The following is a 26,724-nucleotide window of genomic DNA, read 5'->3' on the forward strand; positions in this document are numbered from 1 at the left end:
TTTATTTGAAAATAAGTAATTGGCTGAACCAGTTATCCAACTATAAGAATAAGAAAGAAGAAAGAAGAAAAGAAATTATTTTAACCTCCACCAAGCTAGAGATAGCCTATGGGACATATTGCTTCTTCCTGTGTTTCATGTATTCGGCCATTTTTCTGTGAATTTCAAAATAAATTCTCCCAGTGTCTCGACAAACCCCTTGCTAAATAGATTATCCCAAGAGCTAGCTGACAGCGTATCAACGTAATTTTCCATGTTATCTTTGAGGGCTCACATTCTAAAATGAAATGTTTTTCTGTTTCCATTTTTTGGAAGAACAAAAAATGCATACTCTTTCCTCCCACACTTCTTTTGGCTTTTTCCAATGGTCCGTTTCACAACGAAATTGATGAGAATTAGTCTTTCACTGAGCAATAAGAATTTTGACTCTAAAAATAATACAATCTCAACTCATTTAATACCTATTAACAAACTATTTATTTATTATTTTTAAAGTTGTTTGAATAATAAAAGTCAGTGTTGTAGAGAGGCAGGGGAGGATGGTACGAAAATATAGTGAGGTAAATGGCCGTCCAGTTACAATTTCAAATCTGAAACATTTGTCACATTATATGTTTTTCTGCAACTATATTCTTGGAGGATCAATCCTTCAATGAAATCATAACAGAGAACTGGAAGCTCATACAAGAATCTGATCTGGCTCCATTCATGCCTTTCCGTGAAAAGCTAAAGAGGTTGAAAGAAGTTTCGAAAAACTGGCAAAAAAATAAGAAAAGATCGGATAAAGAGGAACTCATATGCATTCGCAGGGAACTGGACAGCCTTTGGGAGCAGGCTGACCCCAATCGCCTCTCTTTCGACATGAAAAACAAGATTAGAAAGCCGGAAAAAAAGGAAAAATATGATCCTCCTAAAAGAGGTGTCACACCTCTATTACCATGTACATAAATTTTTTTTTACCACATGTCAACCCACCTTATCATTAAACACATTATGGTTCTATCATATATTAAATTCACCATATCATTGAACACATTATGGTTTTTCGGGTTTTGAATCTGCACATTGTATTTGAAAGTCGTTTACACCCAACCCACCATATGTTATCAATGTTTAGTCAACCATATTTGTTATGATTTCAACGCATCAACACTATGTATAAAGTAATGCCTACCCGCGGGTTTTATTAAACGTAGGCTTATATGTATTATAGTCATGCCACGGTTTTATTAGCGGACATGTGCATTAACAAGGCGTGGCCTGTGATGATCCGGCCACAGCGCTCACAACCACCACTTCACTTTTTGCCTTTAAGACACCAGTCCGGAAAGGGCTATGTGGCGTGCCCTGGCTCCTCCGGCCATGTGATACCTTGGGAGCAGGGATCTCGGACTTGACAATTTCATTTCCCGCCTTGACTCCACGGTTCAGATTACATCCCGCAATCGAACGACTGTTATATGGTCAAGGGTTTATGGGGATACTTATACCCCTTCCCACGCTTCCGGGTTCATTTACCTGTTCACTTCTATTCTGCTCCGGCTCTGTATACCAGCTTGGGGTTTCGCTTACCAGCAGCACTACTTTGCTCTGCAACTGCTCAGGAGTTAGTCGAACCCGTCCTACGACCATTACAGGTATGGGTCTCGGCCTGTAATTGCATTGAGCTAACAATTTACCATATCTATTTCAGTTACAGAGGTTATCGGATTGTGTCATTAACTCCTGGTCTTTTTGTTGCTATGAGGTTCAGTTGGCGCGTGCATACCCTTCCATAGAGCAAAGCTGGCCACCCACGACGGCTCAGCCTTCTTGGCTACAGGTAAGTAAAGCTTATACCGTTGCTTGTTCCTTAATATCTGAGATTTCATCAATTTAAGACATGGTATTCGATTTGCTGCAGGCCGCCGCTCCAACGCGGGCCTCCTTGTGTTATTTGCCGAGGTACTCTCTGTCGAGAATCCTCACAGCTGCCCCCCTCATGTTCTTAGGTTCTTACTGTAACTGAGGTTATATATGTTTGACCCGTAAGGGCTTGGTTTCTGTATCAATGTTCATGGTTAAAAGTTACAGTGTTTATGATCTCTGTCTCGGCTTACCGAGTCTACAGATACATATATTTTCCTAAGCTTAGGCTGCGGGTTGAGCCTCCGCGCTCAAACCCTGCAGCAAATACTTTGCCATAATTTTCGTTATTTTCCTTTCAGGGTTATCTCCCCATGATATTAGTATTTTACTCTTATGGTTGAAAAGAGGATCAAATTTTCAATCGAGCTATGTATAGACAGAGTATTGAAAACTGTATAATCTTTATAGCAATTTGCTTTGGTAATGAATATTACTCTGTTCTCGAGGTTCATTAATATCTATACTGAACATAGGATTTACCAGTTATGGCTTTGATTTCATGTTGTTTTTTGTTTAAAGGACGGCTAGACCATATTAATCTTGCTTTACGCTTGTACTTACAGTCTTGCTCTGTTCTCATAATGTATGTTCATTCTTACGCTGTATATTCATGGTTTATGCCGTATGCACAGCATGCATTCTAAGTTTTGTTCTATACTAAGCTTTACTCTTCAAGGAATGCCGTTTTATTCAATGTCGATTATATACACAGTTTCTTGTATAATCAGTGTTGCTCATTCGGCTGCATGCACCGAATCCGCATATGGGTATTAATAAACCCTTTCACAGTTATTTGCAATAGGTTATTTAAACGACTGTATTCCTTCGTTATGACTCCATGCACAGCTATATATATGATTTACATCCGTATCACAGATTTATGCATGGTTGTAGAAATAACATAATGCTCTCATCGTTTCTTATATGCTCAGTACTTTATAAAGATCATGAATATTTCTTTCTGTATAATTTCATGGACCAGCTACCACTACCAAATCCACAAATGGTTTAACCTTTGTTCACGGTCAAGGGTATTGACTGGTTCTTGTTTCAGATAAATAACTTATCTACAGACTTTAATAATCTAAAGCATATGCATGTTTATTTCCACGACATTCCCTCACCCGGTACCCGTAGGGTTTGAGATTCTTATATCGATGATATCTACCAATTACTGACGGTGCCGCTGCACCTGGTTTCAGAGGTTCTAACCCTCGTATTTGGTCAATCTATTATTGTAAGGTTTTGTTTCCTTTCAAGCATTTAGTATTATGATTACTGTTAACAGAGTTTTCGTATTTCAACCCGTGAGAGTATTTCGACTCCGTCACCCAATACCGAACCTTGATAGTTTCTCTCTCGTTCTATTACTCTCATGTATTGGGTTATTCTGTAGCTACTCTCGTTTGTTAATGACAGTCTACCATACAGATAAGAATTGCATCTGCATATTCACATTAAAGCTACAGCTTCTAAGGAAATGTAATGCGTATTTCCTATTTGATTTTCTTAGTATTTATTGCATATATATTTGCTGTTCAGAGGCTTTACAGTTTTGAGACCGTACCTGGTTCGCCAGAATTGGGAATGGTTCTCAAACAAATAAGTCACCTGAACTTTAGTTCTGCTCGTCCACCCAGCCATGAGACCCATCACTCAGATGGAGTTCTCCCCCCGAGCCATCCTGCAGGCCTCCAGCCCTCAACAGGTTTTGCGCACACTTTGTGCCAGGTTATCTGGTCCTCACCAGACTTAACCTTCCTTTTCTTTCCTTTTTCCTGTTCTTGGAAAAGATTTTCCTCTTTCTTCTGTCTGTCTCTACAGCACCCATTCTCCATCCACCTTCTCTTTTCCCCTGTTAGGGTGCTCGCTGATCCATTTAACCAATGCCAAGAATTAGTTGTAACTGATATGTAATTTAAAATTACTTTTACGCAGGTTTGATTAACTGATTGGTAATTTAAAATTACTTTACGTGGGGTTAATCACAATAGGTATATTACATACTCCCCCCCTTAACAGGAACACCGTCCTCGGTGTTCATCTTTCGTCGGAACTTGATATTTTACTCGTGGTATTACCATCTAATCCACACAAAATGTGATCCTTTCTCTTTGAAATCAACGACTTCATTCCAAGAAAAGACGACAAACAAAATAGTAATGATATAGTCATAAGAAATATCATTAGTTATAAGCATCAATAGTCATAATCATTCGTAATTTGCAAAAATATGCAACTTCTAATCGCCACCACCTGGCCCTTATCCATTCATAATAAACAATTCTCTGTGTCAACTTACCATAACTTACCATCTTATGCTTGAAAATCATGAATACTTTCATGTAAGCCTGTTAATAGAGGTTGGACAATTCTTCAACTTTCCATGGTAAGTAGTTCCTGCAATATATGACTAACAAATTCAACCCCATTAGTCACTATATTTTGAGTCAAATGAGACACTTTGACTAGCAATCAATTGTGCAATGTTAGATGCTTTCTAAATCACAGTACTTTTACAAGTACTTAAAGAGCACTAACACTAATCATCAAATGATAAATCACTGCTCACGTGCACACTGAACGAATTCTCACTGAAGACATCCGTAAAGTACTTCAAGAAGTACCAAAAGAGCACCTAGCTCGCTAATCATCAAAACAGTCAATCACTGCATCAAGCAAGAATTGTCTTAGCTCCCACTAAGATGTTCACAACATTAATAACACAATAAAGGAATTAGAATTTCCATTTATTCTTTATTGAGCACTAAGCTCATTTCTTATTAAATGTGCATAACATATTTTACACAACTATATGTAAAATTCATTTTTAACATAACATATGGCTGATTAGTTAATTCCTTTAGCCATGAGTCCACAATGGACTAAAGAATTTCCAACCCATGGAAACTGGTTCTCACAACCAAATCGAGTCATTTTCACATCCAGACAGTTTCTTTGATAGAGACCTTACCAGGTCTAATATGGAATTCCACTGGCCAGCCAGCTCAAGAATTCCAGGGAGAGGAAATCTGGGCAGACAAGTACCATCAACCCCTCCGGCAGGTAGCTGCCATCAACCCAACTCCGGGCAGACAAGTACCATCAACCCCTCTGGGCAGGTAACTGTCATCAACCCAAGGCATTCCAGCCTTTCACAATCCGGGCAGACAAGTACCATCAACCCCTCTGGGCAGGTAACTGTCATCAACCCAAGTATCCACAACTGTCTGTCATGTTAAATTTCTCTTTTATTACTCTTTCTCATAGTAATTTACACAATGAACCATATGAACATTATCATTAGCATCACAAACATGCATGTATACCATGCATTTACACTTAACCCCCGACATGGGTCCACAACATCAAGTTTGATGGGAAACATATCCATCATACACGTTGTATGCATGCAAATTTTCCAAATAACATAATTCATGCATATCATATAACATCATTCTTTCTCATTTATAATTGCATTTCACATTGCAGCAATTTATGTGATGAGTTTTCTTGTTGCCATTAAGCTACCACTACTTAATCCCATCAGCAACGTTAGTTATAAATATGCATCAGTTAACACGTATTCCATTTCCCATAATGTTCATGCATACAATATTGTCATGTATAAAAACATATGCAAATACTCATTAATGTATAAATATCAACAACAGTTGAGTTAATACTCTCAACATTCCCAATTTTGCCATAGTCTGTTGTTCCAATTCAAATCATCATTAATGGAGTATTATCGTACGTTTACTATGGCTAGCTTTAGTCATGCATCGTTAGTGTAATTAAACATAATTTCTCTAACATACAAGAACATAACTCTTATGTCACAATGACTAATCTTTGTGCATACTATTTCTTATCATATAAGCCCTTCTTTAATGTATGCAACACTTATTCCCTTCACTAGAATACCACCATCATTTCATACGACAAACCACATACCTCTTTCTTAAAGGAAGTCATTTTAATCCTCATTTCTCTATCTTCCGGTGTGAGGATTTCTCAAGATTACCTTTCAAGAAATTATTAAAGAGGTCTATCTTTCGGCATAAAAACCAAGATACAAAAACAAGGTTTACTTATCCTTTATGCATCAAATCAAGCAGTCAACACAGCTCTTCCAACAAGACAATCTCTCCAAGAGATTATTATTTTCAAGGAAGCTATCATAACCACTTCCTCTAAGTACGCACAGTCTCATAATTCCAACGTCAAAATAGCTACCAATATGCAACATGTGTTCTCCTAACACAATTACTTTACTTTAATGCACATAGTTCTTCTCATGAAACAAGTAAGGATTTTGGTTCTTGTATGAACACTATTCTAATGTGTCTTTAAAGGAAAGAACCTCTATTTCCATTTTCAAGAACTCTCATAAAATCCTTTATCTTCATACACGAAGTATGCATACTCTTAGGATGAGACTATATTTATGTATATATGTAATATACTCTTTCCTCAAGAAATTAGGGATAAATATCTATGTGCCTAGAAGCACATCCTTAGTTATCTTTTATCATGCATGTAATGCACAATCATTTCACTAGAATTTAGAGACTAACTAGAATCATAATGCAATTAGCATATATATATATATATATTTTCAAGAAGCTTTTATCACATAAAGATACATATTTTAATTCAAGCAAACTTGGCCACCTTCCATGCTATGTTCTCAGGACATTTATATACCTCATCCTCTTTCTCAAGAAGATACTTGGCCATATTTAACAAGGATTTTATAGACCAGAGACAAGCATTTCACACACACAAGACTCACGTGGAGTCTTTCTAATAGAAACTACCTATTTTCTTTACCAAGAAAACATACAAGATAATCAATCTTTAACTGCATGCCTTAACACATTTTCTTTACCAAGAAAATCTATAAAAGAACCATTCTTTTATTGCATGCATTCAAATACTCTCTCTACTAAGAAATCATGTAAAACATTCATACGTGTTCTTCAAGTAAGTGAACAAGACACTTATCTTATCCTTGGATCAACATGCATAACTAACAAGTTAAACCACCCCTACCGGAAGCAATTGCTCTACTTATGCAATCAGAAGCATAATCTCCTAAGTGTCACACATGCACTAGAGCTACCATTTGGTGCTATATGCAACAACTATCATAACACTACTATGTGACCATTTCAGAATAATGAGTTCAAGGAGACATTATGAAAATCATTAACATCAACACTCTATAGTTATCATTTCCCAACTCCTTAAGCATGGTCAAAGGAATACTCACATGCACATCGAGCGCTTATCCAGTCATCCCAAGACTTAGAGTCTTCCGCAAGATTCTAACACTCAAGCTTGCTTTATCTGGTCATCACCAAACTTAGCGAGTTCTTTTCCCATCTCCGTCTGTCTCTACAGCACGGTCTTCTTCCTTCTCCTTGCTCCCTTTTCCTTTGGAAGCATCTATGGTTGGGGAAGGTAATTAGAGTTTGCTGACAACTGTATTAACACAGGTAGTCTATTTATGAATAATTATCACATGTAATTATACCATGAATGGGTCCTAGAAATGTTACCCACTGAACATGCCTCTACCCTTAACTTCACACTGGAATGCAATATGCATAAGAAATCCATCATTCCCATGGTAGAGATAAATTCAACCATCATTTAATCGAGGCTCCAATGGTTTTTATCTCCCAACAAGTAATGATTAACATCAGCACATACCATGCTAATGGATTTCAGTTAATTAGAAGGTAATCATCATTAAAACTATTATGACATAAGCATATACTATTCATCATGCATTGTCATGGTGAATAAAATTAAGACTCTTCTCATAAACAACTAGAACTATAGCACAGAGAGAGTAGAATCTTCACACACACATTCCATGCATGTGTCATCAATCAACTTTACTTGTTTACGAATTGTAGCAATCTTAGTCCAATTCAATTAATGCATATAAATTCTATGGGTTAGTCATACAACACTAACCAATCTCAACTACCAATCATCTTCATGCATCCATGACAAGGCTAAATCAAAAGTTAGTTATGACACTCAAGTCTCGCTGCTTGACCCATTGCATGTTTTTTCAATATCTAAAGGGGTTCTTCTAATGTCTTTTTTTTTAAACCAATTTTTTTTTCATCCTATTCAAGGATGTTCCCCCTGATTTATATTCATGCATTGGTCTATTAAGTTTCGTTCATTGTAATTTCAATCTAGTTCAATATATGCATTGTTGTTATTGCCATATGTGCAAATCAAAAGTTGGTAGTTGATCGTCACCTCCTCAATGAGTGTTCAATATTGTTCTTAAGTGCGACAAAAGTTTCATTGTCTTTTATCCTCGTCAGGAATCCAACGTTATGAACGTAGTTATGCAACAACTTATCACCTACTTCTCAAAGAAGTTATAAACATGAATCACACCTGTCATGCCAAAAGTAGTGTACGACATAAATGAATATGCGAATGATTAAACTCATACCTGAGTTAATGCCTACTGATGGCGTACTTCGATATCCTTTCCGCTTACCAATTCCCAAAGGCGCCAGTATTGCAACCTTTAGCTCTAATACCAATTTGTCACACCTCTATTACCATGTACATAAAAAAAAATTTACCACATGTCAACCCACCTTATCATTAAACACATTATGGTTCTATCATATATTAAATTCACCATATCATTGAACACATTATGGTTTTTCGGGTTTTGAATCTGCACATTGTATTTGAAAGTCGTTTACACCCAACACCATATGTTATCAATGTTTAGTCAACCATATTTGCTATGATTTCAACGCATCAACACTATGTATAAGGTAATGCCTACCCGCGGGTTTTATTAAACGTAGGCTTATATGTATTATAGTCATGCCACGGTTTTATCAGCGGACATGTGCATTAACAAGGCGTGGCCTGTGATGATCCGGCCACAGCGCTCACAACCACCACTTCACTTTTTGCCTTTAAGACACCAGTCCGGAAAGGGCTATGTGGCGTGCCCTGGCTCCTCCGGCCATGTGATACCTTGGGAGCAGGGATCTCGGACTTGACAATTTCATTTCCCGCCTTGACTCCACGGTTCAGATTACATCCCGCAATCGAACGGCTATTATACGGTCAAGGGTTTATGGGGATACTTATACCCCTTCCCACGCTTCCGGGTTCATTTACCTGTTCACTTCTATTCTGCTCCGGCTCTGTATACCAGCTTGGGGTTTCGCTTACCAGCAGCACTACTTTGCTCTGCAACCGCTCAGGAGTTAGTCGAACCCGTCCTACGACCATTACAGGTATGGGTCTCGGCCTGTAATTGCATTGAGCTAACAATTTACCATATCTATTTCAGTTACAGAGGTTATCGGATTGTGTCATTAACTCCTGGTCTTTTTGTTGCTATGAGGTTCAGTTGGCGCGTGCATACCCTTCCATAGAGCAAAGCTGGCCACCCACGACGGCTCAGCCTTCTTGGCTACAGGTAAGTAAAGCTTATACCGTTGCTTGTTCCTTAATATCTGAGATTTCATCAATTTAAGACATGGTATTCGATTTGCTGCAGGCCGCCGCTCCAACGCGGGCCTCCTTGTGTTATTTGCCGAGGTACTCTCTGTCGAGAATCCTCACAGCTGCCCCCCTCATGTTCTTAGGTTCTTACTGTAACTGAGGTTATATATGTTTGACCCGTAAGGGCTTGGTTTCTGTATCAATGTTAATGGTTAAAAGTTACAGTGTTTATGATCTCTGTCTCGGCTTACCGAGTCTACAGATACATATATTTTCCTAAGCTTAGGCTGCGGGTTGAGCCTCCGCGCTCAAACCCTGCAACAGATACTTTGCCATAATTTTCGTTATTTTCCTTTCAGGGTTATCTCCCCATGATATTAGTATTTTACTCTTATGGTTGAAAAGAGGATCAAATTTTCAATCGAGCTATGTATAGACAGAGTATTGAAAACTGTATAATCTTTATAGCAATTTGCTTTGGTAATGAATATTACTCTGTTCTCGAGGTTCATTAATATCTATACTGAACATAGGATTTACCAGTTATGGCTTTGATTTCATGTTGTTTTTTGTTTAAAGGATGGCTAGACCATATTAATCTTGCTTTACGCTTGTACTTACAGTCTTGCTCTGTTCTCATAATGTATGTTCATTCTTACGCTGTATATTCATGGTTTATGCCGTATGCACAGCATGCATTCTAAGTTTTGTTCTATACTAAGCTTTACTCTTCAAGGAATGTCGTTTTATTCAATGTCGATTATATACACAGTTTCTTGTATAATCAGTGTTGCTCATTCGGCTGCATGCACCGAATCCGCATATGGGTATTAATAAACCCTTTCACAGTTATTTGCAATAGGTTATTTAAACGACGGTATTCCTTCGTTATGACTCCATGCACAGCTATATATATGATTTACATCCGTATCACAGATTTATGCATGGTTGTAGAAATAACATAATGCTCTCATCGTTTCTTATATGCTCAGTACTTTATAAACATCATGAATATTTCTTTCTGTATAATTTCATGGACCAGCTACCACTACCAAATCCACAAATGGTTTAACCTTTGTTCACGGTCAAGGGTATTGACTGGTTCTTGTTTCAGATAAATAACTTATCTACAGACTTTAATAATCTAAAGCATATGCATGTTTATTTCCACGACATTCCCTCACTCGGTACCCGTAGGGTTTGAGATTCTTATATCGATGATATCTACCAATTACTGACGATGCCGCTGCACCTGGTTTCAGAGGTTCTAACCCTCGTATTTGGTCAATCTATTATTGTAAGGTTTTGTTTCCTTTCAAGCATTTAGTATTATGATTACTGTTAACAGAGTTTTCGTATTTCAACCCGTGAGAGTATTTCGACTCCGTCACCCAATACCGAACCTTGATAGTTTCTCTCTCGTTCTATTACTCTCATGTATTGGGTTATTCTGTATCTACTCTCGTTTGTTAATGACAGTCTACCATACAGATAAGAACTGCATCTGCATATTCACATTAAAGCTACAGCTTCTAAGGAAATGTAATGCGTATTTCCTATTTGATTTTCTTAGTATTTATTGCATATATATTTGCTGTTCAGAGGCTTTACAGTTTTGAGACCGTACCTGGTTCGCCAGAATTGGGAATGGTTCTCAAACAAATAAGTCACCTGAACTTTAGTTCTGCTCGTCCACCCAGCCATGAGACCCATCACTCAGATGGAGTTCTCCCCCCGAGCCATCCTGCAGGCCTCCAGCCCTCAACAGGTTTTGCACACACTTTGTGCCAGGTTATCTGGTCCTCACCAGACTTAACCTTCCTTTTCTTTCCTTTTTCCTGTTCTTGGAAAAGATTTTCCTCTTTCTTCTGTCTGTCTCTACATCACCGCATTCTCCATCCACCTTCTCTTTTCCCCTGTTAGGGTGCTCGCTGATCCATTTAACCAATGCCAAGAATTAGTTGTAACTGATATGTAATTTAAAATTACTTTTACGCAGGTTTGATTAACTGATTGGTAATTTAAAATTACTTTACGTGGGGTTAATCACAATAGGTATATTACATACTCCCCCCTTAACAGGAACACCGTCCTCGGTGTTCATCTTTCGTCGGAACTTGATATTTTACTCGTGGTATTACCATCTAATCCACACAAAATGTGATCCTTTCTCTTTGAAATCAACGACTTCATTCCAAGAAAGACGACAAACAAAATAGTAATGATATAGTCATAAGAAATATCATTAGTTATAAGCATCAATAGTCATAATCATTCGTAATTTGCAAAAATATGCAACTTCTAATCGCCACCACCTGGCCCTTATCCATTCATAATAAACAATTCTCTGTGTCAACTTACCATCTTAATGCTTGAAAATCATGAATACTTTCATGTAAGCCTGTTAATAGAGGTTGGAAAATTCTTCAACTTTCCATGGTAAGTAGTTCCTGCAATATATGACTAACAAATTCAAGACTCTTCTCATAAACAACTAGAACTATAGCACAGAGAGAGTAGAATCTTCACACACACATTCCATGCATGTGTCATCAATCAACTTTACTTGTTTACGAATTGTAGCAATCTTAGTCCAATTCAATTAATGCATATAAATTCTATGGGTTAGTCATACAACACTAACCAATCTCAACTACCAATCATCTTCATGCATCCATGACAAGGCTAAATCAAAAGTTAGTTATGACACTCAAGTCTCGCTGCTTGACCCATTGCATGTTTTTTCAATATCTAAAGGGGTTCTTCTAATGTCTTTTTTTTAAAACAATTTTTCATCCTATTCAAGGATGTTCCCCTGATTTATATTCATGCATTGGTCTATTAAGTTTCGTTCATTGTAATTTCAATCTAGTTCAATATATGCATTGTTGTTATTGCCATATGTGCAAATCAAAAGTTGGTAGTTGATCGTCACCTCCTCAATGAGTGTTCAATATTGTTCTTAAGTGCGACAAAAGTTTCATTGTCTTTTATCCTCGTCAGGAATCCAACGTTATGAATGTAGTTATGCAACAACTTATCACCTACTTCTCAAAGAAGTTATAAACATGAATCACACCTGTCATGCCAAAAGTAGTGTACGACATAAATGAATATGCGAATGATTAAACTCATACCTGAGTTAATGCCTACTGATGGCGTACTTCGATATCCTTTCCGCTTACCAATTCCCAAAGGCGCCAGTATTGCAACCTTTAGCTCTGATACCAATTTGTCACACCTCTATTACCATGTACATAAAAAAATTTTTACCACATGTCAACCCACCTTATCATTAAACACATTATGGTTCTATCATATGTTAAATTCACCATATCATTGAACACATTATGGTTTTTCGGGTTTTGAATCTGCACATTGTATTTGAAAGTCGTTTACACCCAACCCACCATATGTTATCAATGTTTAGTCAACCATATTTGCTATGATTTCAACGCATCAACACTATGTATAAGGTAATGCCTACCCGCGGGTTTTATTAAACGTAGGCTTATATGTATTATAGTCATGCCACGGTTTTATCAGCGGACATGTGCATTAACAAGGCGTGGCCTGTGATGATCCGGCCACAGCGCTCACAACCACCACTTCACTTTTTGCCTTTAAGACACCAGTCCGGAAAGGGCTATGTGGCGTGCCCTGGCTCCTCCGGCCATGTGATACCTTGGGAGCAGGGATCTCGGACTTGACAATTTCATTTCCCGCCTTGACTCCACGGTTCAGATTACATCCCGCAATCGAACGGCTGTTATATGGTCAAGGGTTTATGGGGATACTTATACCCCTTCCCACGCTTCCGGGTTCATTTACCTGTTCACTTCTATTCTGCTCCGGCTCTGTATACCAGCTTGGGGTTTCGCTTACCAGCAGCACTACTTTGCTCTGCAACCGCTCAGGAGTTAGTCGAACCCGTCCTACGACCATTACAGGTATGGGTCTCGGCCTGTAATTGCATTGAGCTAACAATTTACCATATCTATTTCAGTTACAGAGGTTATCGGATTGTGTCATTAACTCCTGGTCTTTTTGTTGCTATGAGGTTCAGTTGGCGCGTGCATACCCTTCCATAGAGCAAAGCTGGCCACCCACGACGGCTCAGCCTTCTTGGCTACAGGTAAGTAAAGCTTATACCGTTGCTTGTTCCTTAATATCTGAGATTTCATCAATTTAAGACATGGTATTCGATTTGCTGCAGGCCGCCGCTCCAACGCGGGCCTCCTTGTGTTATTTGCCGAGGTACTCTCTGTCGAGAATCCTCACAGCTGCCCCCCTCATGTTCTTAGGTTCTTACTGTAACTGAGGTTATATATGTTTGACCCGTAAGGGCTTGGTTTCTGTATCAATGTTCATGGTTAAAAGTTACAGTGTTTATGATCTCTGTCTCGGCTTACCGAGTCTACAGATACATATATTTTCCTAAGCTTAGGCTGCGGGTTGAGCCTCCGCGCTCAAACCCTGCAGCAGATACTTTGCCATAATTTTCGTTATTTTCCTTTCAGGGTTATCTCCCCATGATATTAGTATTTTACTCTTATGGTTGAAAAGAGGATCAAATTTTCAATCGAGCTATGTATAGACAGAGTATTGAAAACTGTATAATCTTCATAGCAATTTGCTTTGGTAATGAATATTACTCTGTTCTCGAGGTTCATTAATATCTATACTGAACATAGGATTTACCAGTTATGGCTTTGATTTCATGTTGTTTTTTGTTTAAAGGACGGCTAGACCATATTAATCTTGCTTTACGCTTGTACTTACAGTCTTGCTCTGTTCTCATAATGTATGTTCATTCTTACGCTGTATATTCATGGTTTATGCCATATGCACAACATGCATTCTAAGTTTTGTTCTATACTAAGCTTTACTCTTCAAGGAATGCCATTTTATTCAATGTCGATTATATACACAGTTTCTTGTATAATCAGTGTTGCTCATTCGGCTGCATGCACCGAATCCGCATATGGGTATTAATAAACCCTTTCACAGTTATTTGCAATAGGTTATTTAAACGACTGTATTCCTTCGTTATGACTCCATGCACAGCTATATATATGATTTACATCCGTATCACAGATTTATGCATGGTTGTAGAAATAACATAATGCTCTCATCGTTTCTTATATGCTCAGTACTTTATAAAGATCATGAATATTTCTTTCTGTATAATTTCATGGACCAGCTACCACTACCAAATCCACAAATGGTTTAACCTTTGTTCACGGTCAAGGGTATTGACTGGTTCTTGTTTCAGATAAATAACTTATCTACAGACTTTAATAATCTAAAGCATATGCATGTTTATTTCCACGACATTCCCTCACCCGGTACCCGTAGGGTTTGAGATTCTTATATCGATGATATCTACCAATTACTGACGGTGCCGCTGCACCTGGTTTCAGAGGTTCTAACCCTCGTATTTGGTCAATCTATTATTGTAAGGTTTTGTTTCCTTTCAAGCATTTAGTATTATGATTACTGTTAACAGAGTTTTCGTATTTCAACCTGTGAGAGTATTTCGACTCCGTCACCCAATACCGAACCTTGATAGTTTCTCTCTCGTTCTATTACTCTCATGTATTGGGTTATTTTGTAGCTACTCTCGTTTGTTAATGACAGTCTACCATACAGATAAGAACTGCATCTGCATATTCACATTAAAGCTACAGCTTCTAAGGAAATGTAATGCGTATTTCCTATTTGATTTTCTTAGTATTTATTGCATATATATTTGCTGTTCAGAGGCTTTACAGTTTTGAGACCGTACCTGGTTCGCCAGAATTGGGAATGGTTCTCAAACAAATAAGTCACCTGAACTTTAGTTCTGCTCGTCCACCCAGCCATGAGACCCATCACTCAGATGGAGTTCTCCCCCCGAGCCATCCTGCAGGCCTCCAGCCCTCAACAGGTTTTGCGCACACTTTGTGCCAGGTTATCTGGTCCTCACCAGACTTAACCTTCCTTTTCTTTCCTTTTTCCTGTTCTTGGAAAAGATTTTCCTCTTTCTTCTGTCTGTCTCTACATCACCGCATTCTCCATCCACCTTCTCTTTTCCCCTGTTAGGGTGCTCGCTGATCCATTTAACCAATGCCAAGAATTAGTTGTAACCGATATGTAATTTAAAATTACTTTTACGCAGGTTTGATTAACTGATTGGTAATTTAAAATTACTTTACGTGGGGTTAATCACAATAGGTATATTACATACTCCCCCCCTTAACAGGAACACCGTCCTCGGTGTTCATCTTTCGTCGGAACTTGATATTTTACTCGTGGTATTACCATCTAATCCACACAAAATGTGATCCTTTCTCTTTGAAATCAACGACTTCATTCCAAGAAAAGACGACAAACAAAATAGTAATGATATAGTCATAAGAAATATCATTAGTTATAAGCATCAATAGTCATAATCATTCGTAATTTGCAAAAATATGCAACTTCTAATCGCCACCACCTGGCCCTTATCCATTCATAATAAACAATTCTCTGTGTCAACTTACCATAACTTACCATCTTATGCTTGAAAATCATGAATACTTTCATGTAAGCCTGTTAATAGAGGTTGGACAATTCTTCAACTTTCCATGGTAAGTAGTTCCTGCAATATATGACTAACAAATTCAACCCCATTAGTCACTATATTTTGAGTCAAATGAGACACTTTGACTAGCAATCAATTGTGCAATGTTAGATGCTTTCTAAATCACAGTACTTTTACAAGTACTTAAAGAGCACTAACACTAATCATCAAATGATAAATCACTGCTCACGTGCACACTGAACGAATTCTCACTAAAGACATCCGTAAAGTACTTCAAGAAGTACCAAAAGAGCACCTAGCTCGCTAATCATCAAAACAGTCAATCACTGCATCAAGCAAGAATTGTCTTAGCTCCCACTAAGATGTTCACAACATTAATAACACAATAAAGGAATTAGAATTTCCATTTATTCTTTGTTGAGCACTAAGCTCATTTCTTATTAAATGTGCATAACATATTTTACACAACTATATGTAAAATTCATTTTTAACATAACATATGGCTGATTAGTTAATTCCTTTAGCCATGAGTCCACAATGGACTAAAGAATTTCCAACCCATGGAAACTGGTTCTCACAACCAAATCGAGTCATTTTCACATCCAGACAGTTTCTTTGATAGAGACCTTACCAGGTCTAATATGGAATTCCACTGGCCAGCCAGCTCAAGAATTCCAGGGAGAGGAAATCTGGGCAGACAAGTACAATCAACCCCTCCGGCAGGTAGCTGCCATCAACCCAACTCCGGGCAGACAAGTACCATCAACCCCTCTGGGCAGGTAACTATCATCAACCCAAGGCATTCCAGCCTTTCACAATCCGGGCAGACAAGTACCATCAACCCAACTCCGGGTAGGTAACTGTCATCAACCCAAGTATCCACAACTGTCTATCATGTTAAATTTCTCTTTTATTACTCTTTCTCATAGTAATTTACACAATGAACCATATGAACACTATCATTAGCATCACAAACATGCATGTATACCATGCATTTACACTTAACCCCCAACATGGGTCCACAACATCAAGTTTGATGGGAAACATATCCATCATACACGTTGTATGCATGCAAATTTTCCACATAACATAATTCATGCATATCATATAACATCATTCTTTCTCATTTATAATTGCATTTCACATTGCAGCAATTTATGTGATGAGTTTTCTTGTTGCCATTAAGCTACCACTACTTAATCCCATCAGCAACGTTAGTTATAAATATGCATCAGTTAACACGTATTCCATTTCCCATAATGTTCATGCATACAGTATTGTCATGTATAAAAACATATGCAAATACTCATTAATGTATAAATATCAACAACAGTTGAGTTAATACTCTCAACATTCCCAATTTTGCCATAGTCTGTTGTTCCAATTCAAATCATCATTAATGGAGTATTATCGTACGTTTACTATGGCTAGCTTTAGTCATGCATCGTTAGTGTAATTAAACATAATTTCTCTAACATACAAGAACATAACTCTTATGTCACAATGACTAATCTTTGTGCATACTATTGCTAATCATATAAGCCCTTCTTTAATGTATGCAACACTTATTCCCTTCACTAGAAGACCACCATCATTTCATACGACAAACCACATACCTCTTTCTTAAAGGAAGTCATTTTAATCCTCATTTCTCTATCTTCCGGTGTGAGGATTTCTCAAGATTACCTTTCAAGAAATTATTAAAGAGGTCTATCTTTCGACATAAAAACCAAGATACAAAAACAAGGTTTACTTATCCTTTATGCATCAAATCAAGCAGTCAACACAGCTCTTCCAACAAGACAATCTCTCCAAGAGAATATTATTTTCAAGGAAGCTATCATAACCACTTCCTCTAAGTACGCACAGTCTCATAATTCCAATGTCAAAATAGCTACCAATATGCAACATGTGTTCTCCTAACACAATTACTTTACTTTAATGCACATAGTTCTTCTCATGAAACAAGTAAGGATTTTGGTTCTTGTATGAACACTATTCTAATGTGTCTTTAAAGGAAAGAACCTCTATTTCCATTTTCAAGAACTCTCATAAAATCCTTTATCTTCATACACGAAGTATGCATACTCTTAGGATGAGACTATATTTATGTATATATGTAATATACTCTTTCCTCAAGAAATTAGGGATAAATATCTATGTGCCTAGAAGCACATCCTTAGTTATCTTTTATCATGCATGTAATGCACAATCATTCCACTAGAATTTAGAGACTAACTAGAATCATAATGCAATTAGCATATATATATATATATATTTTCAAGAAGCTTTTATCACATAAAGATACATATTTTAATTCAAGCAAACTTGGCCACCTTCCATGCTATGTTCTCAGGACATTTATATACCTCATCCTCTTTCTCAAGAAGATACTTGGCCATATTTAACAAGGATTTTATAGACCAGAGACAAGCATTTCACACACACAAGACTCACGTGGAGTCTTTCTAATAGAAACTACCTATTTTCTTTACCAAGAAAACATACAAGATAATCAATCTTTAACTGCATGCCTTAACACATTTTCTTTACCAAGAAAATCTATAAAAGAACCATTCTTTTATTGCATGCATTCAAATACTCTCTCTACTAAGAAATCATGTAAAACATTCATACGTGTTCTTCAAGTAAGTGAACAAGACACTTATCTTATCCTTGGATCAACATGCATAACTAACAAGTTAAACCACCCCTACTGGAAGCAATTGCTCTACTTATGCAATCAGAAGCATAATCTCCTAAGTGTCACACATGCACTAGAGCTACCATTTGGTGCTATATGCAACAACTATCATAACACTACTATGTGACCATTTCAGAATAATGAGTTCAAGGAGACATTATGAAAATCATTAACATCAACACTCTATAGTTATCATTTCCCAACTCCTTAAGCATGGTCAAAGGAATACTCACATGCACATCGAGCGCTTATCTAGTCATCCCAAGACATAGAGTCTTCCGCAAGATTCTAACACTCAAGCTTGCTTTATCTGGTCATCACCAAACTTAGCGAGTTCTTTTCCCATCTCCGTTTGTCTCTACAGCACGGTCTTCTTCCTTCTCCTTGCTCCCTTTTCCTTTGGAAGCATCTATGGTTGGGGAAGGTAATTAGAGTTTGCTGACAACTGTATTAACACAGGTAGTCTATTTATGAATAATTATCACATGTAATTATACCATGAATGGGTCCTAGAAATGTTACCCACTGAACATGCCTCTACCCTTAACTTCACACTGGAATGCAATATGCATAAGAAATCCATCATTCCCATGGTAGAGATAAATTCAACCATCATTTAATCGAGGCTCCAATGGTTTTTATCTCCCAACAAGTAATGATTAACATCAGCACATACCATGCTAATGGATTTTAGTTAATTAGAAGGTAATCATCATTAAAACTATTATGACATAAGCATATACTATTCATCATGCATTGTCATGGTGAATAAAATTAAGACTCTTCTCATAAACAACTAGAACTATAGCACAGAGAGAGTAGAATCTTCACACACACATTCCATGCATGTGTCATCAATCAACTTTACTTGTTTACGAATTGTAGCAATCTTAGTCCAATTCAATTAATGCATATAAATTCTATGGGTTAGTCATACAACACTAACCAATCTCAACTACCAATCATCTTCATGCATCCATGACAAGGCTAAATCAAAAGTTAGTTATGACACTCAAGTCTCGCTGCTTGACCCATTGCATGTTTTTTCAATATCTAAAGGGGTTCTTCTAATGTCTTTTTTTTTAAACCAATTTTTTTTTTCATCCTATTCAAGGATGTTCCCCCTGATTTATATTCATGCATTGGTCTATTAAGTTTCGTTCATTGTAATTTCAATCTAGTTCAATATATGCATTGTTGTTATTGCCATATGTGCAAATCAAAAGTTGGTAGTTGATAGTCACCTCCTCAATGAGTGTTCAATATTGTTCTTAAGTGCGACAAAAGTTTCATTGTCTTTTATCCTCGTCAGGAATCCAACGTTATGAACGTAGTTATGCAACAACTTATTACCTACTTCTCAAAGAAGTTATAAACATGAATCACACCTGTCATGCCAAAAGTAGTGTACGACATAAATGAATATGCGAATGATTAAACTCATACCTGAGTTAATGCCTACTGATGGCGTACTTCGATATCCTTTCCGCTTACCAATTCCCAAAGGCGCCAGTATTGCAACCTTTAGCTCTGATACCAATTTGTCACACCTCTATTACCATGTACATAAAATTTTTTTTACCACATGTCAACCCACCTTATCATTAAACACATTATGGTTCTATCATATATTAAATTCACCATATCATTGAACACATTATGGTTTTTCGGGTTTTGAATCTGCACATTGTATTTGAAAGTCGTTTACACCCAACCCACCATATGTTATCAATGTTTAGTCAACCATATTTGCTATGATTTCAACGCATCAACACTATGTATAAGGTAATGCCTACCTGCGGGTTTTATTAAACGTAGGCTTATATGTATTATAGTCATGCCACGGTTTTATCAGCGGACATGTGCATTAACAAGGCGTGGCCTGTGATGATCCGGCCACAGCGCTCACAACCACCACTTCACTTTTTGCCTTTAAGACACCAGTCCGGAAAGGGCTATGTGGCGTGCCCTGGCTCCTCCGGCCATGTGATACCTTGGGAGCAGGGATCTCGGACTTGACAATTTCATTTCCCGCCTTGACTCCACGGTTCAGATTACATCCCGCAATCGAACGGCTGTTATATGGTCAAGGGTTTATGGGGATACTTATACCCCTTCCCACGCTTCCGGGTTCATTTACCTGTTCACTTCTATTCTGCTCCGGCTCTGTATACCAGCTTGGGGTTTCGCTTACCAGCAGCACTACTTTGCTCTGCAACCGCTCAGGAGTTAGTCGAACCCGTCCTACGACCATTACAGGTATGGGTCTCGGCCTGTAATTGCATTGAGCTAACAATTTACCATATCTATTTCAGTTACAGAGGTTATCGGATTGTGTCATTAACTCCTGGTCTTTTTGTTGCTATGAGGTTCAGTTGGCGCGTGCATACCCTTCCATAGAGAAAAGCTGGCCACCCACGACGGCTCAGCCTTCTTGGCTACAGGTAAGTAAAGCTTATACCGTTGCTTGTTCCTTAATATCTGAGATTTCATCAATTTAAGACATGGTATTCGATTTGCTGTAGGCCGCCGCTCCAACGCGGCCTCCTTGTGTTATTTGCCGAGGTACTCTCTGTCGAGAATCCTCACAGCTGCCCCCCTCATGTTCTTAGGTTCTTACTGTAACTGAGGTTATATATGTTTGACCCGTAAGGGCTTGGTTTCTGTATCAATGTTCATGGTTAAAAGTTACAGTGTTTATGATCTCTGTCTCGGCTTACCGAGTCTACAGATACATATATTTTCCTAAGCTTAGGCTGCGGGTTGAGCCTCCGCGCTCAAACCCTGCAGCAGATACTTTGCCATAATTTTCGTTATTTTCCTTTCAGGGTTATCTCCCCATGATATTAGTATTTTACTCTTATGGTTGAAAAGAGGATCAAATTTTCAATCGAGCTATGTATAGACAGAGTATTGAAAACTGTATAATATTTATAGCAATTTGCTTTGGTAATGAATATTACTCTGTTCTCGAGGTTCATTCATATCTATACTGAACATAGGATTTACCAGTTATGGCTTTGATTTCATGTTGTTTTTTGTTTAAAGGACGGCTAGACCATATTAATCTTGCTTTACGCTTGTACTTACAGTCTTGCTCTGTTCTCATAATGTATGTTCATTCTTACGCTGTATATTCATGGTTTATGCCGTATGCACAGCATGCATTCTAAGTTTTGTTCTATACTAAGCTTTACTCTTCAAGGAATGCCGTTTTATTCAATGTCGATTATATACACAGTTTCTTGTATAATCAGTGTTGCTCATTCGGCTGCATGCACCGAATCCGCATATGGGTATTAATAAACCCTTTCACAGTTATTTGCAATAGGTTATTTAAACGACTGTATTCCTTCGTTATGACTCCATGCACAGCTATATATATGATTTACATCCGTATCACAGATTTATGCATGGTTGTAGAAATAACATAATGCTCTCATCGTTTCTTATATGCTCAGTACTTTATAAAGATCATGAATATTTCTTTCTGTATAATTTCATGGACCAGCTACCACTACCAAATCCACAAATGGTTTAACCTTTGTTCACGGTCAAGGGTATTGACTGGTTCTTGTTTCAGATAAATAACTTATCTACAGACTTTAATAATCTAAAGCATATGCATGTTTATTTCCACGACATTCCCTCACCCGGTACCCGTAGGGTTTGAGATTCTTATATCGATGATATCTACCAATTACTGACGGTGCCGCTGCACCTGGTTTCAGAGGTTCTAACCCTCGTATTTGGTCAATCTATTATTGTAAGGTTTTGTTTCCTTTCAAGCATTTAGTATTATGATTACTGTTAACAGAGTTTTCGTATTTCAACCCGTGAGAGTATTTCGACTCCGTCACCCAATACCGAACCTTGATAGTTTCTCTCTCGTTCTATTACTCTCATGTATTGGGTTATTCTGTAGCTACTCTCGTTTGTTAATGACAGTCTACCATACAGATAAGAACTGCATCTGCATATTCACATTAAAGCTACAGCTTCTAAGGAAATGTAATGCGTATTTCCTATTTGATTTTCTTAGTATTTATTGCATATATATTTGCTGTTCAGAGGCTTTACAGTTTTGAGACCGTACCTGGTTCGCCAGAATTGGGAATGGTTCTCAAACAAATAAGTCACCTGAACTTTAGTTCTGCTCGTCCACCCAGCCATGAGACCCATCACTCAGATGGAGTTCTCCCCCCGAGCCATCCTGCAGGCCTCCAGCCCTCAACAGGTTTTGCGCACACTTTGTGCCAGGTTATCTGGTCCTCACCAGACTTAACCTTCCTTTTCTTTCCTTTTTCCTGTTCTTGGAAAAGATTTTCCTCTTTCTTCTGTCTGTCTCTACAGCACCCATTCTCCATCCACCTTCTCTTTTCCCCTGTTAGGGTGCTCGCTGATCCATTTAACCAATGCCAAGAATTAGTTGTAACTGATATGTAATTTAAAATTACTTTTACGCAGGTTTGATTAACTGATTGGTAATTTAAAATTACTTTACGTGGGGTTAATCACAATAGGTATATTACATACTCCCCCCCTTAACAGGAACACCGTCCTCGGTGTTCATCTTTCGTCGGAACTTGATATTTTACTCGTGGTATTACCATCTAATCCACACAAAATGTGATCCTTTCTCTTTGAAATCAACGACTTCATTCCAAGAAAAGACGACAAACAAAATAGTAATGATATAGTCATAAGAAATATCATTAGTTATAAGCATCAATAGTCATAATCATTCGTAATTTGCAAAAATATGCAACTTCTAATCGCCACCACCTGGCCCTTATCCATTCATAATAAACAATTCTCTGTGTCAACTTACCATAACTTACCATCTTATGCTTGAAAATCATGAATACTTTCATGTAAGCCTGTTAATAGAGGTTGGACAATTCTTCAACCTTCCATGGTAAGTAGTTCCTGCAATATATGACTAACAAATTCAACCCCATTAGTCACTATATTTTGAGTCAAATGAGACACTTTGACTAGCAATCAATTGTGCAATGTTAGATGCTTTCTAAATCACAGTACTTTTACAAGTACTTAAAGAGCACTAACACTAATCATCAAATGATAAATCACTGCTCACGTGCACACTGAACGAATTCTCACTGAAGACATCCGTAAAGTACTTCAAGAAGTACCAAAAGAGCACCTAGCTCGCTAATCATCAAAACAGTCAATCACTGCATCAAGCAAGAATTGTCTTAGCTCCCACTAAGATGTTCACAACATTAATAACACAATAAAGGAATTAGAATTTCCATTTATTCTTTATTGAGCACTAAGCTCATTTCTTATTAAATGTGCATAACATATTTTACACAACTATATGTAAAATTCATTTTTAACATAACATATGGCTGATTAGTTAATTCCTTTAGCCATGAGTCCACAATGGACTAAAGAATTTCCAACCCATGGAAACTGGTTCTCCCAACCAAATCGAGTCATTTTCACATCCAGACAGTTTCTTTGATAGAGACCTTACCAGGTCTAATATGGAATTCCACTGGCCAGCCAGCTCAAGAATTCCAGGGAGAGGAAATCTGGGCAGACAAGTACAATCAACCCCTCCGGCAGGTAGCTGCCATCAACCCAACTCCGGGCAGACAAGTACCATCAACCCCTCTGGGCAGGTAACTATCATCAACCCAAGGCATTCCAGCCTTTCACAATCCGGGCAGACAAGTACCATCAACCCAACTCCGGGTAGGTAACTGTCATCAACCCAAGTATCCACAACTGTCTGTCATGTTAAATTTCTCTTTTATTACTCTTTCTCATAGTAATTTACACAATGAACCATATGAACACTATCATTAGCATCACAAACATGCATGTATACCATGCATTTACACTTAACCCCCGACATGGGTCCACAACATCAAGTTTGATGGGAAACATATCCATCATACACGTTGTATGCATGCAAATTTTCCACATAACATAATTCATGCATATCATATAACATCATTCTTTCTCATTTATAATTGCATTTCACATTGCAGCAATTTATGTGATGAGTTTTCTTGTTGCCATTAAGCTACCACTACTTAATCCCATCAGCAACGTTAGTTATAAATATGCATCAGTTAACACGTATTCCATTTCCCATAATGTTCATGCATACAGTATTGTCATGTATAAAAACATATGCAAATACTCATTAATGTATAAATATCAACAACAGTTGAGTTAATACTCTCAACATTCCCAATTTTGCCATAGTCTGTTGTTCCAATTCAAATCATCATTAATGGAGTATTATCGTACGTTTACTATGGCTAGCTTTAGTCATGCATCGTTAGTGTAATTAAACATAATTTCTCTAACATACAAGAACATAACTCTTATGTCACAATGACTAATCTTTGTGCATACTATTGCTAATCATATAAGCCCTTCTTTAATGTATGCAACACTTATTCCCTTCACTAGAAGACCACCATCATTTCATACGACAAACCACATACCTCTTTCTTAAAGGAAGTCATTTTAATCCTCATTTCTCTATCTTCCGGTGTGAGGATTTCTCAAGATTACCTTTCAAGAAATTATTACAGAGGTCTATCTTTCGGCATAAAAACCAAGATACAAAAACAAGGTTTACTTATCCTTTATGCATCAAATCAAGCAGTCAACACAGCTCTTCCAACAAGACAATCTCTCCAAGAGATTATTATTTTCAAGGAAGCTATCATAACCACTTCCTCTAAGTACGCACAGTCTCATAATTCCAACGTCAAAATAGCTACCAATATGCAACATGTGTTCTCCTAACACAATTACTTTACTTTAATGCACATAGTTCTTCTCATGAAACAAGTAAGGATTTTGGTTCTTGTATGAACACTATTCTAATGTGTCTTTAAAGGAAAGAACCTCTATTTCCATTTTCAAGAACTCTCATAAAATCCTTTATCTTCATACACGAAGTATGCATACTCTTAGGATGAGACTATATTTATGTATATATGTAATATACTCTTTCCTCAAGAAATTAGGGATAAATATCTATGTGCCTAGAAGCACATCCTTAGTTATCTTTTATCATGCATGTAATGCACAATCATTTCACTAGAATTTAGAGACTAACTAGAATCATAATGCAATTAGCATATATATATATATATATTTCAAGAAGCTTTTATCACATAAACATACATATTTTAATTCAAGCAAACTTGGCCACCTTCCATGCTATGTTCTCAGGACATTTATATACCTCATCCTCTTTCTCAAGAAGATACTTGGCCATATTTAACAAGGATTTTATAGACCAGAGACAAGCATTTCACACACACAAGACTCACGTGGAGTCTTTCTAATAGAAACTACCTATTTTCTTTACCAAGAAAACATACAAGATAATCAATCTTTAACTGCATGCCTTAACACATTTTCTTTACCAAGAAAATCTATAAAAGAACCATTCTTTTATTGCATGCATTCAAATACTCTCTCTACTAAGAAATCATGTAAAACATTCATACGTGTTCTTCAAGTAAGTGAACAAGACACTTATCTTATCCTTGGATCAACATGCATAACTAACAAGTTAAACCACCCCTACCGGAAGCAATTGCTCTACTTATGCAATCAGAAGCATAATCTCCTAAGTGTCACACATGCACTAGAGCTACCATTTGGTGCTATATGCAACAACTATCATAACACTACTATGTGACCATTTCAGAATAACGAGTTCAAGGAGACATTATGAAAATCACTAACATCAACACTCTATAGTTATCATTTCCCAACTCCTTAAGCATGGTCAAAGGAATACTCACATGCACATCGAGCGCTTATCCAGTCATCCCAAGACTTAGAGTCTTCCGCAAGATTCTAACACTCAAGCTTGCTTTATCTGGTCATCACCAAACTTAGCGAGTTCTTTTCCCATCTCCGTCTGTCTCTACAGCACGGTCTTCTTCCTTCTCCTTGCTCCCTTTTCCTTTGGAAGCATCTATGGTTGGGGAAGGTAATTAGAGTTTGCTGACAACTGTATTAACACAGG

The sequence above is a fragment of the Pinus tabuliformis genome, chromosome 8 (genome assembly GCF_031772625.1).
Source record: "Pinus tabuliformis cultivar Carrire ecotype Pingquan chromosome 8, CPIR1, whole genome shotgun sequence".
Classification (NCBI taxonomy): Eukaryota; Viridiplantae; Streptophyta; class Pinopsida; order Pinales; family Pinaceae; genus Pinus; species Pinus tabuliformis.